This window comes from Balaenoptera borealis (assembly GCF_965194805.1).
Source record: "Balaenoptera borealis genome assembly, chromosome: 12".
NCBI classification, from domain to species: domain Eukaryota; kingdom Metazoa; phylum Chordata; class Mammalia; order Artiodactyla; family Balaenopteridae; genus Balaenoptera; species Balaenoptera borealis.
The window spans coordinates 16,578,587-16,595,246 of NC_138869.1; the positions used below are offsets into that span (position 1 = coordinate 16,578,587).

Sequence of the window (16,660 nt, forward strand, 5' to 3'; positions counted from 1 at the left end):
TATACACATATATGCAAATGATCAACTGCTTTGTAACCATCAATGCATTTTCAAAGAATATTACATAAAATGGGGAACTGATCAAAATATGTTAGATGAGAAAAAAACAGAATCCATGATCATATATATGAATGAAATATGGAGTTAAAAAACCTACCACACTGTTAATAATGGCTATGTGTGGGAGATAGAACTTAAGGTCATTTCAATGTTACTATTTATATTTTTTCATATTTTCAAAATTGCCTACAAAGATCATGTCTCATAGTTACACTTTTTTTAATAAATTTATTTATTTATTTATTTATTTTTGGCTGTGTTGGGTCTTCGTTTCTGTGCGAGGGCTTTCTCTAGTTGCGGCAAGCGGGGGCCACTCTTCATCGCGGTGGGCGGGCCTCTCACTATCGCGGCCTCTCTTGTTGCGGAGCACAGGCTCCAGACGCGCAGGCTCAGTAGTTGTGGCTCACGGGCCCAGTTGCTCCGTGGCATGTGGGATCTTCCCAGACCAGGGCTCGAACCCGTGACCCTTGCATTGGCAGGCAGATTCTCAACCACTGTGCCACCAGGGAAGCCCTCATAGTTACACTTTTAAAAATGAATGATATTTATTATTTTTAATAATATTTTATTATTTAATTAAAAGTAATATTTTATGTATCCAAATCCAGAAGCTAGTCAATTACAAAGTCACCTAGTCAATAATTTCATTTCCCTGAGTGCTTTCCTTGGTTAATAATATAATTTTACAAATTTCTTCTTAAGATATGCCATTTGATAGTTGTAAGTAGTATTTTTGAGGTTTTAATTGGTATTTCTTTAATATTAATAACATTAAACATAGTTTCTGACATTTATTGGTCATTAATATTTGTACTAATGTTTTTGTATACTAAACTATGATTGTTACACATCGTATTCCATTTGTTTATTTGGCTGTTCTTGTGCCACTACCATGTATTAATTACTTAATTTTATAATATGTCTTAATATCTGGTAGGGTAGGTCAATTTTCAAAATTGAAGTATAACTCAATAACTAACACTATATTATCAGTAGTTTCAGGTATACAGCATGATTCGATACTTGTGTACATTGTGAAATGATCACAGTAAATCTGGTTATCATCTGTCATGTTACATAGTTACAAAAAATTTTTTCTCGTGATGAGAAAGTTAAGATTTACTCTCTTAAAAACTTTCAAATATGCAACACGTTATTAACTATAGTCAGCATGCTGTACATCACATCCTCATAACTTACTTATTTTATAACTGGAAGTTTGTACCTTTTGATCCCTGTCAGCCATTTTACCCATCCCCCACCTCTGCCTCTGGCAACTACATACAAATGTGTTCTCTGTATCTATGAGCTTGGGGTTTTTTGTGGATTTCGTATGTAAGTGAGATCATATGGTATTTGTCTGTTTCTGACTTCTTTCACTTAGCATAATGCCCTCAAGGTCCATCCCTATTGTCACAAATGACAAGATTTCATTCATTTTTTTTTTTAAGTATTTGTTTATTTATTTATGGCTGTGTTGGGTCTTCGTTTCTGTGCGAGGGCTTTCTCTAGTTGTGGCAAGCGGGGGCCACTCTTCATCGCGGTGCGCGGGCCTCTCACTATCACGGCCTCTCTTGTTGCGGAGCACAGGCTCCAGACGCGCAGGCTCAGTAGTTGTGGCTCACGGGCCCAGTTGCTCCACGGCATGTGGGACCTTCCCAGACCAGGGCTCGAACCTGTGTCCTCTGCACTGGCAGGCAGATTCTCAACCGCTGTGCCACCAGGGAAGCCCTCATTCATTTTTTATGGCTGAATAATATTCCATTGTATATGTAGACCACAGTTTCTTTATCCATTCATCCATTGATGAATTCTTGGGTTGTTTCCAGATCTTGGCTATTGTAAATAACAGTGCAATGAACATGGGGGTTGCTTATATGTTTTCTAAATAGTGTTTTCATTTTCTTTAGATAAATACCCAGAACTGGAGTGGCTGGATCATGTGGTAGTTCTGTTTTTAATTTTTTTGAGGAAACTCCATGCTGTTTCCTATAGTAGCTGCACCATTTTACATTCCCACCAATAGTGCACAAGCATTCCCTTTGCTCCATGTCCTTACCAGCACTTGTTATTTCTAGTCTTTTTATTAATAGCTACTCTAACAGGTATGAGGTTGTATCTCCTGTGGGTTTGATTTGCATTTCCCTGATGATTACTGATGTTGAGCATATTTTCCTGTGCCTGTTTGTTATCTGTATGTCTTCTTTGGAAAAAATGTCTATTCAGATCCTCTGCCCATTGTTTAGTTGGTTTGCTTTTTTGCTGTTGAGTTGTACAAGTTCTTTGTATATCTTGGATATTAAAGTGTTATCAGATATATGGCTTGCAAATATTTTCTCCCCTTTTATAGGTTAGCTTTTCATTTTGTTGATGGTTTCCTTTGCTGTGCAGAATCCTTTTAGTTTAATGCAATCCAACTTGTTTATTTTGCCAAGACGAAGACCAATGGCAAGGAACTTACTGTCTGTTTTCTTCTAGGAGCTTTATGGTTTCAGGTCTTAGGTTCAAGTCCTTAATCCATTTTGAGTTAATATTTGTGTATGATGTAACAGAGTGGTCCAGTTTCATTCTTTTGCACATGGCTATCTAGTTTTCCAAACATCACGTATCAAAGAGACTGACCTTGCCCCATTGTATATTCTTGGCTCCTTTGTTGTAATTTAATTGACCATGTAGGCATGGGTTTGTTTCTGAGTTTTCTGTTCTTTTCCATTGATCTATGTGTCTGTTTTTATGCCAATACTATACTGTTTTGATTTCTATAGCTTTTTAATAGGGTTTGAAATCAGGGAGCATGAATCCTCCAGCTTTGTTCTTCTTTCTCAAGATTTTTTTTTGGCTCTTCAGGGTATTTTTGTTGTTCCATACAAATTTTAGGATTGCTTGTTCTATTTCTGCAAAAAATGCCATTTAAATTTTGGTAGAGATTGCATTGAATCTGTAGATTGCCTTGAGTAGTATGTACATTGTAATTATATTAATTCTTCTAATCCATAGGCATGGAATATATTTTCATTTACTTGTGTCTCCTTCAGTTTCTTTCATCAACATATTATAGTTTTGCATACAGGTCTCTCACATCCTTGGTTAAACTTATTCCTAGGTATTTTATTCTTTTTGATGCAATTGTACATGGGGTTTTTCCTGATTTCTCTTTCTGATAGTTCGTTATTAGTGTATAGAAACACAGCAGAGTTTTGTATAGTGCTATTGTATCCTACAATTTACTGAATTTATTAGTTCTAACAGTTTATGTTGAAGTCTTTTAGGGTTTCCTACTTCTTATATCATGCCATCTGCAAATGGTGACAGTTTTACTTCTTCCTTTACAATTTGGATGCCTTTTATTTCTTTTCATTACCTAATTGCTCTGGCTAGGATTCCAATACTTTGTTGAATAAATGTGGCAAGAGTAGGCATCCTTGTCTTGTCTAAACTTAGAGGAAAATATTTCAGCTTTTCACCACTGAGTATGATATTAGCTGTAGGTTTGTCATATATAGCCTTTATTATGTTGAGGTTCACTCCCTCTGTATCAACTTTGTTGAAAGTTTTTATCATAAATTCATGTTAATTTTGTCACGTGCTTTTTCTGCATCTATTGAGATGATCATGTGATGTTTATCCTTCATTTTGTTAGTGTTGTGTATCACATTGACTGATTTGCAGATGTTGAGCAATTCCTGCATTCCTGGAATAAATCCCATTTGATCATGTTGTATGATCCTTTTAATGTATTGTTGATTTGGTTTACTAATATTAATATTTTGTTGAGGAATTTTGCATCTATATTCATCAGTGATATTGGACTGTAATTTTTTTCTAGTGGTGTCCTTTTCTGACTTTGGTATCAGGTAAATGTTGGCCTCATAAAATGAGTTTGGAAGTGTTCCCTCTTCTATTTTTTGGAAGAGTTTGAGAAAGATTTGTATTAATTCCTCTTCAATTGTTAGGTAGAATTCACCAGTGAAGCCATCTGGTCCTGAACTTTTGTTTGTTGGGAGGTTTTTGATTACTGATTCAATCTCCTCACTAGTAATTGGCCTATTCAGATTTTCTGTTTCTTTGTGATTCAGTTTTTAAAGGTTGTGTGTTTCTAGGAATATATCCATTTCTTCTAGGTTGTCCAGTTTGTTGGCATATAATTGTTTGTAGTTGTCTCTTATGATCCTTTGCATTTCTTTTTTTTTTTTTTAATTTTATTTATTTATTTATTTATTTATGGCTGTGTTGGGTCTTCATTTCTGTGCGAGGGCTTTCTCTAGTTGCGGCAAGTGGGGGCCACTCTTCATCGCCTAACATATAGTCCCTTCAGGAGAATGTTCCATGTGCACTTGAGAAGAAAGTGTATTTAGCTGCTTTGGGATGGAATGTTCTGTATATATACGTCTGTTAAGTCCATCTGGTCTAACATGTCATTAGACCAGGCTGATGTTTCCTTATTAATTTTCTGTCTGGATTATCTATCCATTGATGTAAGTGGGATATTAAAGTCCCTTACTATTATTGTGTTGCTGTCTGTTTCTCCATTTTGGTCCGTTAATATTTGTTTTATATATTTAAGTACTTCTATGTTGGGTGCATAAATATTTACAAACGTTATATTCTCTTCTTGGATTGACTCCTTTATCATTATGTAATGACCTTCTTTGTGTCTTAATACAATCTTTGTTTTAAAGTATATTTTGTCTAATGTATAGCTACTTCAGTTATTTTTTGTTGTTTCCATTTGCATGGAACATCTGTTTCCTCCCTTTACTTTCAATCTGTGTCCTTACATCTGTGGTGAGTCTCTTGCAGGCAGCATATAGATGTGTCTTGTTCTTATCCATTTGGCCACTCTGTCTTTTGCTTGGAGAATTTAGTCCCTTTACATTTAAAGTAATTATCGATAGGTATATACTTATTGCCACTTTGTTCATCGTTTTCTGCCTTCCTTTATGATTTGATGACTTCCTTTAGTGGTATGCTTAGACTCTTTCTCATTCATTTTGTCTATCCACTATACGTTTTGCTTTGTGGTTACCAAGAGGCTTACAAATAAAAACATATATTTATAACATTCTCTCTCTCTCTCTCTCTTTTTTTTTTTTTTTTTTGTAGGTCAAAGCTGTTTGGGTAGCAACCATTTTCTATGAGTGAAGCCAAAAGTGAAGTGCCAGCACATAGTGGGTCCTCAGGGAAGGAGTAGGAAATGAACATCTCATGCATATGGAGGTTATGTACTCCTCAGTGAGAACAAAGCTGTCTTCCCAATGTCCAGTTCATTCGATGAAAAATGCAGTTGAAATCAGGTATTATTTACAGCTCATGTTTTTTTATTAAGTGTTATGAGCCCATAAAGTCTTGAGAAGCAGCTGACAGGAAGTAGCTTGTTGAGTTTTGCTGTGTTTTAATGCTCCCGTCTGCATTCTCTTTTAAGTTGAATGCAAGTTAAGTTTGAATGCAATCTAAAGCTCTACACTTTTGCTCCCCCTCATGTTTTATGTTTCTGATGTCACATTTTACATCTTTTTATCTTGTGTACCCCTTAATTAATTATTGTAATTATAATTATTTCTACTGTTTTGTTTTTTTCTTTATATTAGCTTTATAAGTAATTAATCCACTACCTTTCCCATATATTTACCTTTACCAGTGAGATTTATATTTTCATATGTTCACTTGTTCGTACTTAGCACCCTTAATGTGTCTTATAAGTCTGGTTTAGTGGTAATGAACTTCTTTATCTTTTTCTTGTCTGGAAAAATCTTTATCCCTCCTTCTATTCTGAATGATAACTTTGTAAGGTATAGTTTTCTGGGTTGGAATTTTTTTTTCTTTCATTACTTCAAATGTATCAGGACACTCACTTCTGCCCTGCAAATTTTTTGCTAAAAAAATCTGCTGATAGTTTCATGGGAGTGCCCTTGTATGTAACAAGTTGTTTTTCTGTTGCTGCTTTTTGTATTCTGTCTATATCTTTACCTTTGAACTTTTAATTATAATGTATCTTGATCTGGGCCTCTTTGAGACTCTCCGGGCTTTCTGGATCTGGATGTCTGTTTTCTTCCCGAGGTTAGGAACGTTTTCAGCCATTATTCATTCAGATAAATTTTTTTAGCCCTTTCTCTCTCTCTTCTTTTCCTGGGACCCCTATAATATGAATGTTGGTCCACTTGATGTTGTCCGTACATAGTGTAAGTCATTCTTGCAAGGGCAAATTATTCTCCCTTTCCTCTATAGCTTTGCCTTTCTCTTCTTTTAAAAATATTCTCAGTTGCTGATTTTTTTAAATGATGAATTGTTTTACAATAGAACTTATTTCCTGAGATAAACACACTATGATACTTAAGGTTAAGAAATTGGTGCCACACTTTTATTTTTTAAATTTTTTAATAGATCTTTATTAGAGTATAATTTCTTCACAATACTGTGTTAGTTTCTGTTGCACAACAAAGCGAATCAGCCATATGCATACACATATCCCCATATCCCCTCCCTTTTGAGCCTCCCTTCCATCCTCCAAATGTATTAAAGACTTAAATGTAAGACCAGACACTATAAAACTTTTAGAGGAAAACATAGGAAAAACACTCTTTGACATAAACCACAGCAAGATCTTTTTGGACCCACCTCCTAGAGTAACAGAAATAAAAACAAAAATAAACAAATGGGACTTAATTAAACTTAAAACTTTTGCACAGCAAAGGAAACCATAAACAAGACAAAAAGACAACCCTCAGAATGGGAGAAAATATTTGCAAATGAAACAACAGACAAAGGGTTAATCTCTAAAATATACAAACAGCTCATGGAGCTCAATATCAAAAAAATAAACAATCCAGTTAAAAAATGGATGGAAGACCTAAATAGACATTTCACCAAGGAAGACATACACATGGCCAAGAGGCACATGAAAAGATGCTCAACATCACTAATCATTAGAGAAATGCAAATCAAAACTGCAGTGAGGTATCACCTCACACTGGTCAGAATGGCCATTATCAAAAAAGCTAGAAACAATAAATGCTGGAAAGGGTGAGGTGAAAAGGGAACCCTCCTACACTGTTGGTGGGAATGTAAATTGATACAACCACTATGGAAAACAGTATGCAGGTTCCTTAAAAAACTAAAAATAGAACTACCATATGACCCAGCAATCCCACTACTGGGCATATACCCTGAGAAAATCATAATTCAAAAAGAGATGTGTACCACAATGTTCATTGCAGCACTATTTACAATAGCCAGGGCATGGAAGCAACCTAAGTATCCATCAACAGATGAATGGTTAAAGAAGATGTGGCACATATATATAATGGAATATTACTCAGCCATAAAAATAAACGAAGTTGAGTTATTTGTAGTGAGATGGATGGACCTAGAGTCTGTCATACAGAGTGAAGTAAGTCAGAAAGAGAAAAACAAACACCGTGTGCTAACACATATATATGGAATCTAAAAAAAAAATGGTTCTGATGAACCTAGTCGCAGGGCAGGAATAAAGAGCTGGACATAGAGAATGGACTTAAGGACATGGGGTGGGAGGGTGAACCTGGGGCAAAGTGAGAGTAGCATCGACATATATACACTACCGAATGTAAAATAGTTGACTGATGGGAAGCAGCGGCATAGCACAGGGAGATCTGCTTGGTGCTTTGCAATGACTTAGCTGATATAAGCCCCACTGCTAAGTAATTTTCAATAAAAAATTCAAATTATCTTGTGTTAATGAGTCAAATTTAGTGTCACAAATTCAAGAGTGGTAGGCACTCAAGAAATTAACAGATCCAAAAGGCCATTATTTCTCATTTTTTAAGGGAGGCAACTGGGCGTGTAGATGTTAAGTGTTTGATTATGAAGCCACTTGCTCCATTTGGTGGTTATTAGACAGAGAAGAATGAGTAGAATACTGTACCTAAGTTGAGATATAAATATGCTGGTTAGGTTGGTTTATGAGAGTATACACTAATAATATATACTTTTTAAAGACTTGCAGGCCTTTCCTCTTTTGACTTAGAATAGTGATTCCTAATCAGTGGTGGTTTTGGGTGTGAGGGGTCATTTAGCAATACCTGGATGTTGGGGGTTGTCGCAACTAGAGGGGAAAGGGCAGTGTCCTATTGACATCTAGTAGGTAGAAGCCAAGGATTCTGATAAACATTCTACAATGCACAGGACAGTTCCCAACAGAAAAGAATTATCCAGCCGTAAATGTCAATAGTGCTGAGCTTGAGAAATCTTGGCCTAGAATGCCAATATAATTCTTTCCGTAAAAATGTTCATATATGAAATAATTTCTCCTATTTGGAGACATTGTTCATCTGCCATTGTAGCTGTAAGCTTCCAACTGTCCTGGCCATTAAAAAAATTTCTCCATCTGAAAACCAGTTCTCAGAAAAATGAGTGCTAGTACTTATTGAGTTATTGAGTCCTACTAGGATTCCAGAGACTAGTATTCTTACCTGTTTCACCCTGTGATGTGAAATAAGTTACCTCATCTCTCTGGGGATCTTTGTATCCTAATCTGTAACATGGTGTGAAGATAGAAATAGACAATTCATATGAAAGTAATTGAACTGTGAAGAGCTCTGTAGAAAAATGAGGTGTTGTTGACTATAAGATGGGTTTATATTCAGTATGGCCAACTGGTGACCACCTTTCTTTAGTTCTGACCACAAAATCATCTTCATGAAGGGTCTTAGCCTTTCCACTAATTTACACTTTTTTTTTTTTTTAAATTTATTTATTTATTTTTGGCTGTGTTGGGTCTTCATTTCTGTGCGAGGGCTTTCTCTAGTTGTGGCGAGCGGTGGGGGGGCCACTCTTCATCGCGGTGCGCGGGCCTCTCACTATCGTGGCCTCTCTTGTTGCAGAGCACAGGCTCCAGACACGCAGGCTCAGTAATTGTGGCTCACGGGCCTAGCTGCTCCGCGGCATGTGGGATCTTCCCAGACCAGGGCTCAAACCCGTGTCCCCTGCATTGGCAGGCAGATTCTCAACCACTGCGCCACCAGGGAAGCCCTACACTTTTTTTTGCACTGGATACGAAAGAATAGGTAATTGAATAAAACAAGCTTAAAAAAAAAATCTGCTAAATTTGAAGAATAACCTTCCATCCAGAATATTCCAGAACCACTTCCCTTACCTAAGAGGTGGTGGAAATTTTTATTTTTGCTAGAGAGCTGTAATTTCTGTACTGGATGTGTTATGGCCCGAGTTGTGTCCCCCCCCAAAAGTCATATGATGAAGACCTAACCCCTAGTACTTCAGGATGTGACTATATTTGAGATAAGGCATTTGAAGAGGTAATCAAGTTAAAATGAGGTCATTAGAGCTGCCCCAATCCAGTATGACTGGTGTCCTTATAAGAAGACATTAGGATACAGGTACAGAGGGAAAACCATGTGAAGATGCAGTTTCTTGCCACTACCTGCTAGGCAAGACGAAAACCCTCAGAAGAAACCAACCCTGTTGAAACCTTGATTTCAACTTTCTGGCCTCCCAAATTGTGGGAAAATAAATTTCAGTTGTTTAAACCACCAGTCTGTGGTACTTTGTTATGGCAAAGTACTAAGAAACTAATGTAGATGGGTCATTCTAAATGTTTCTCTTGGGAAAGCCATAGCACATAAAATGCACATCTGGTCTTCTGACTCCAAGATCCTAGAGTATTTTCAGCAAACAAAACTTGGCTCTAGAAAAGGCTTTGTGCTTTCATTACCTGCCACACTAGGGCTTTTCATGGAGAGCAGGGATAAGGGCCAAACCCACATAAACTCAGGTGAAATCAGTTCAAGGGGACTGTTATAAATCCATCACTCTGGGTTCCAGAGGAATTCTTAATCCCTCCGTCTCTCTGGCAGTCTTGGAGAGGAAGGGCGTTTGTGGGCAGCATCTGTCACTCCTGTGTGTGCTCAGACTCAAGGCAGTGTGCCCTGTTTGTTTTTAAGTGTCTAGCTAAGACCAGATGTGTTGGTCTATTGATGATGGCACTGCAAAACGATGTCTCTAGGTCGCAAATATTTTTTATCCATCTTGCCCAAGTTAGCAGATGAGACCTGAAAGCATTTTGTTACTCTCCTGGGATAATGGGTAATTTGACCCTGGAGCATCTTGAGAGCAAGATGTTTCTTCCTCTACTTCTGCTTTCCCTTCCAAGATAGTCCTGGAAACGTCTCAAACACGCTCTGTTTTTTGTCCTTGTTTGTGTAAGAATGTGAGTCTAGCACAGGGCTCAGGCTGGGGCTGGGTTGCATGAGTTCAAGTACTGATCTATCATCTCCTGACGTTATGACTTTGGACAATTTATTTAACCTGTGCTTTAATTTCCTTACCTGTGAAAAAGGATAGTCCTATTACCTACCTCCCATGATAGTTGTAAGGATTAAATGAGTTAATGCATGTAAAGCTGTTAGACTAGTACTTGGCACATAGTAAGCATTAAACAAATGTTACCAATGTGGATGAAATATATCAGCTGTTGAATACAAGAGTTCATTTTTTACCCCAGTACAATAGAATGAGAATGAAGCTCACAAAATTTTTGCTGTGTAAATGCTGCAACGTATCTGCTCCTTTAGGCAGAATAAAAACAGTACTATTGAGGCTTCCGATGTGTCAGGCCCCAGAATGAACACTTTATGAGCTTCATCTCATTTAAACCTCTCAACAATCCCTTGAGGTCAACACTATGTATCTTTCAGAATAGGGTAGGTTATACTGTAGTAGCAAATAACACCAAAATCTCAATGTCTTAATGGAACAAAGATTTCTTTCTTGTTCACAATATGTTTCCAGTGCAGATAGATAGGAATGTTTGCTAATCACTGTTATTCAGGAAGATAGGTTGATGGAGGATGGTGCTGTCACCTCAACACAAATCTTTAGAACCAGCCATGGCAGGGGAGAGAGCCAGGAGAACGGAGTGCTGACTCTTCAGTACTTCTACACCAGAGTGACACGCGCCACTTCTGCTTGAATTAGCCAAAGTCAAATGACCGTGTATAACATCAAGGGGTAGTATGCCCGAAAGAAGAGGAGAGACAGAAATCTTGATGAGCACACACTGATATTGTTCCTATTTTTTACATAGGATAAGACTTCGAGGGGAAAAGTAACTTGTTCAGTGTCATGTAGTAAGTGGAAAACCATCATTCCAATATTAGACTCTCTGACTCTAAAAGCATTGCTTCTCCTCATTGCACTTATTGCCTGCCTAGGCCAGTGACATTCTTGTTGAAGCCTATTGTGGGTTGAATTGTGTGCACCAAAAAGTCTAACCCCCAGGACCTCAGAATGTGATCTGATTTGGAAATAGAGCCTTGGCAGATGTAATCATGTTAAGATGAGGTCATACTCCTTTAGGGTGGGTCCTATTCCAATATGACTGGTATCCTCATAAGAATAGAAAACAGAGACACAGACCAACACACAGGGAGAATAGCACGTGATGATGGAGGCATAGTTAAAAACGCCGAGGACTGCCAGCAGCATCGGGAGCTAGGCAGAAGCAAGGACAGATGCTTTCCTGGGGCCTTCAGAGGAGGCTGTTGACAGCTTGATTTTGCACTTCTAGCCTCCAGAATCGTGAAAGAGGAACTTTCTGTTGTTTAAAGCTACTCAGTGCCTGGTACTTTGTTACGGCGGCCCTAGGAAACAAATACAGAGCCCATTCTATAATTGTGTGATTTGGATCTTCATTTTCACATTGTTTGTTTGGCTCATGTGTCCTTTGTAACCAGCCTGGGTCATCTCAGGGGCTGTCTCCAAGAAGCCTTCCAAGTGGGCCCTGTGTCATGTCTCACTCTTTGTGTCTCTAATGTCTCAGATAGTATCTGACACTGAATAGGCATTCAATAAATGCCTATTGAATGAATACAATAGAGGTGTTTATTTTCCTTACTTTGTTTTCCCAGGATATTTATTTCAGACTTGAGAGATATTGAGAGTTTATCAGAGGACAGTTCATACATTGGTTCCCCTTTTGAAACTCTTAAGCACAGGGACCAGCCTTAGCTTCATATACAAAGCCTCTTGTGGTTTGATCCACACTGGCCTCTAAGACTGGATTCTCCAGGAAGCAGACGTCAGATGGAATTTGGGGCTCAAGATCTTTAGTGGAGAGCAATGTCAGTGAAAAAAAAGGAAGGGGAGCAGTATTTAACAAAAGAAGTGAAAGGTCAGTACAGGCCTCGACAGATCTTCAGCCAGCCTACCTATCAGGGGTGTCTGGAGGAGTCCTGCCCATCAGAGTATCTCCTGTCGGGCCGGAGTGACTGGGCCTTTAGACCCTGCAGGCTGCCTCCGGAATAAAACCTCAGACAAAGCACTCTCTGCAGCTGAGGCTGACCCTGGAGTGCTGACAGCTGGAGGCCGGCTGCAGACTGCCCTCCTGCTGCTGAAGAACAAGTCTTTCCTTAAAAAGCAACCTGAGCGGCCCATCTCCTCATCTCCTACATCCACCTCTCTGGCTTCATCTCACACCACTTCTCTTTTCCCACCGTCACCTTCAAACCACCTCTCTTCTCCCAACCCCCCCACATCAGAGTAACCACTTGCAGATCTTAAAAAACTCCTGTTTTCCACCTCCATGCCTTCACATTACCTTCCCCTCGCCCTGGATTGCCACTCCTCCATCTCTCTTCCAGCAAACTCTGTCTTAGTCCCCAACACTCCAGATCCTATCTTTTTAGGATGGCTTTGCTGACCTCACCTCTTTTTCTTCTTTATACTCCTTAATATTTTGTAACCCCATCATAACTGTGCTTATCACATACCAGCACATCAGCTACTCATTGAACCGTAAACTGTCCCAAAAAAAGGACTTTGAATGCCAACGCCATGGCACTTGCGCCTAGTCTGGTGCCTGGCATATATAGGCAATTAATACATATTAATTGGTGATGGACTGACTGAAACATACAGGATGAAACACAAGTGGCCTTGTGATATCAAGAGAGGGATCATTTGGCTTTACTGTAGAAGAACTCAAACTAAAATGAGGTATTTATTATCCTCTTCCACTTGACTTCAGACCAGCCAGTGCCAGCATCCTGTGAAATCCAGTTTTAACACATCAGCTCCTCACAGACCTGAGAACCCACACAAGAATACTATGAGACGAACAGGGAAGATGTGTAACTTATAGAGGATCAACTTACCCAATGGATGGGTAGTGTAAACCAGAGTCTAACTGCAGAGCGGAATGTACCCAAAGGACTCTTCCCTGGAATAGACTGGCTCTTTAAGCTGCTAAAAGGCTCCAAATGTAGCTGCATATCAAAAGTCAGGGTTTAGAGAGACTTAGTTGGTCTAATAGACATCTTCTGCCTTTGTCTATATAGTGCCAATTTATCCTTTATCTGAAACAGCCCCGGTTCTCCTTTTTCTTTCTTTCTTTCTTTCTTTCTTTCTTTCTTTCTTTCTTTCTTTCTTTCTTTCTTTCTTTCTTTCTTTCTTCCTTCCTTCCTTCTTCCCTTTCTTTCTTTTTATTTCTTTCTTTCTTTCTCTTTCTTTCTTTCTTTCTTTCTTTCTTTCTTTCTTTCTTCCTTCCTTCCTTCCTTCCTTTCTTTCTTCCTTTCTTCCTTTCTCTCTCTCTTTCTCTTTCTTTCTTTCATTGAAGTATGGTTGATTTACAATGTCATGTTAGTTTCAGGTGTACAGTAAAGTGATTCAATTACACACACACACACACACACACACATATACATACAGATTCTTTTCTCATATAGCTTATTACAAAATATTGAGTATAGTTCCCTGTGCTATACAGTAAGTCCTTGTTGATTATCTATTTTATTTTTATATATAGTAATGCGTATATGTTACTCCTCAATTCCTAATTTATCCCTCCTCCCCACCTTTCCCCTTTGGTAACCATAAGTTTGTTTTCTATGTCTGTGAGTCTATTTCTGTTTTGTAAATAAGTTCATGTGTATCATTTTTTTAGATTTCATATATAATTGATATCATATGATATTTGTCTTTCTCTGTCTGACTTATTTCACTTAGTATGATAATCGCCAGGTCCATCAATGTTGTGGCAAATGGCATTATTTCGTTCCTTTTTATGGCTGAGTAATATTCCATTGTATATATGTACCACATCTTCTTTATCCATCCATCAGTGGACATTTGGGTTGTGTCCATGTCTTGGCTATTGTAAATAGTGTTGCAATGAACATTGGGGTGCATGTATATTTTTGAATTACGGTTTTCTCCATATATACGCCCAGTAGTGGGATTGCTGGGTCGTATGGTAGTTCTATTTTTAGTTTTTTAAGGAACCTCCATACTGTTCTCCATAGTGGCTGTATCAATTGACATTCCCACCAACAGGGCAGGAGGGTTCCCTTTTCTCCACACCCTCTCCAGCATCTATTATTTGTAGACTTTTTGATGATAGCCATTCTGAGTGGTATGAGATGATATCTCATTGTAGTTTTGATTTGCATTTCTCTAATGATTAGTGACGTTGAGCATTTTTTCATGTGCCTTTTGGCTATCTATATGTCTTCTTTGGAGAAATGTCTATTTAGATCTTCTGCCCATTTTTTGATTGGGTTGTTTGTTTTTTTTGATATTGAGCTGTACAAGTTGTTTGTATATTTGGAGATTAATCCCTTGTCGGTTGCATCATTTGCAAATATTTTCTCCCATTCTGTAGGTTGCCTTTTAGGGAACTATTCTTCTCTCATTTGCATCCAATCCTCAGGAGACTACCAACCAAGGACTCTACCCTCCCCCAAATACAATGAATAGTTTTGCAGAATCTAGTCAAAGCAGTGGGCATCAGTTCTGGGAAGGAGAACTTGTATCCTGCTAGTCGTTAGGAGGATAGACGGTAAGATGGGGGCTGCTGGAGGTCATCAGGACACCAGGCAAGTAGAGCTGCTTGAGAGGAAGGCAACAGAAAGAACATCAAAGACAAAGGATGGAAAGAGAGAAGTTCTCAATGACATCATTAAGAGCATCGGGATTTAGACTTGCTTGAATGTAGCATAATCATCAAATTTTTAATTAGCAAGACAGTAAGTCCCCATTTTTGGTTACAGCCAGTTTGAACCAGGTTCCTGTTCTTGAAGTTGAAAGTTTCCTCATCAGACACAATCTTGTCTTTTCACTTAAATTTTCAGGTGAAGTGAATGGGACTCCAGAGTGAGAATCAGTGTTTGGTCTACTATATCTTTGACTAAGCTCCGTACTTCAGAACGAGAACAAAACAACTATTTTATGTCATTTGCAAAGTGAATTTTGTCCCTGAAAGTGACAAAAAAGTATACGAGAGGTTTTTTCTGTCCTCAAGCAATTCACAGTTTAGCTGGGGAGATAGGCTTAGAATACGAAATACGGAAATATGCAAACAGGACAATATAAAGGTTTAAGTCTCAGTAGTCAGGGCACAAATTCCGACCTCTGGTAACCTTGGCACTTACCCTCTGGTAGGGCTGGCAGCAGACTCATAAGGTTTGTATTTCCACCAACGTGGTTGCTAGGTAGCTTCATCTGGAGTGATAAGTGGTGACTCCTTCAGCCTGGTGATTAGGTTTTTCCAGCCTGGGGTTTAATGGAAATTAATAAAGAGGTATATTGGGGTGCCTTGCCTGGCCTTGTCAACAGGAGCACAGTTCCTGGGGGATAGATTGCTCAGAACTTCAGGGTTTTCAGGATTGGGCTGAATCATTCATTGGTTATATTGTTTAAGAAACAAATAATAAAAACTTGGAAAACATGGGAAATGGTTTAGTTTTTGGAGGATTTTGCAGTACAATCAAGGAACTCTAGACTTGTTCAATAGATAACATAGCTTTTTACAGCTACCATTTATTGTACATTTACAATATGCTAGACACTGTGCTATGTACCTTACATGGATTATTTCTTTTAATTCTCATAATAACCTTATGAGGTATGCAATTCATCCTCCTTTTGCAGATATGAAAACTGTGGTTCAGAAAGATAAATTCACCTTCCCAAAATTACAGAACTAATGACCATGGGAGTCACGGTCTGAAGTCAGTTTCACAGCCTGAGTCTTAACACTACCTGCCCTGCCTCCCTAGCTAGAGTAAAGATCCGGGGACCCCAGGGACTGGTGAAGAACATCAGTACACAGAGAGAGGTGCTACACAGTAATGGGACCCTGGATTCTGAGAGACCAGCTCAGAATTTGCTTCCGTTATCCCAGAACAAAGTAAAGAAGGTCTGGACTCGTGTGGTTGCAAGAGGAGAGACGAGGAGGGTGACAGTGCGAGATTTTGCCAAGGGACATTGTAGGATTTTGTTACTGGGTGGAGAAAAAAAAAAAATGAAAGAATAGGGAGTCAAAATATATCAGAGTATCAGAGTCCATTTTAAATGCAGGTATAAAATATCAGCATCCAAAATAGTAGCTGTCAAGAGATTACTTGTAATGTATTCCGGGAATGCATTTAGTTTTCGTGGTAGAAAGCTGTGTTGAGGAAAAAAAGCTATTCACATACACATTTATTGGAAGCTCATTAGTCTATTTAATGTATTTTAAAATTTTTATAAGACCATTTGCCGCAATTGTGTCTGGGCACATATTCAAGGAGGGGGGAAATCAATGTTGAATTTTACAAATAGATGCCCGTCT

At 38.4% G+C, this 16,660-nt stretch overlaps 1 long non-coding RNA gene across 1 annotated transcript in view; it reads left to right on the top strand.

Annotated features, from left to right (window-relative positions):
- LOC309607158 overlaps positions 1-16,660 on the top strand; it is a 681,872-nt gene that overhangs the window by 535,547 nt on the left and 129,665 nt on the right. The window contains exon 8 of the long non-coding RNA XR_014232286.1: positions 5,164-5,354. This is a non-coding gene — a long non-coding RNA (uncharacterized lncRNA). The remainder of the gene's footprint in view (positions 1-5,163; positions 5,355-16,660) is intronic.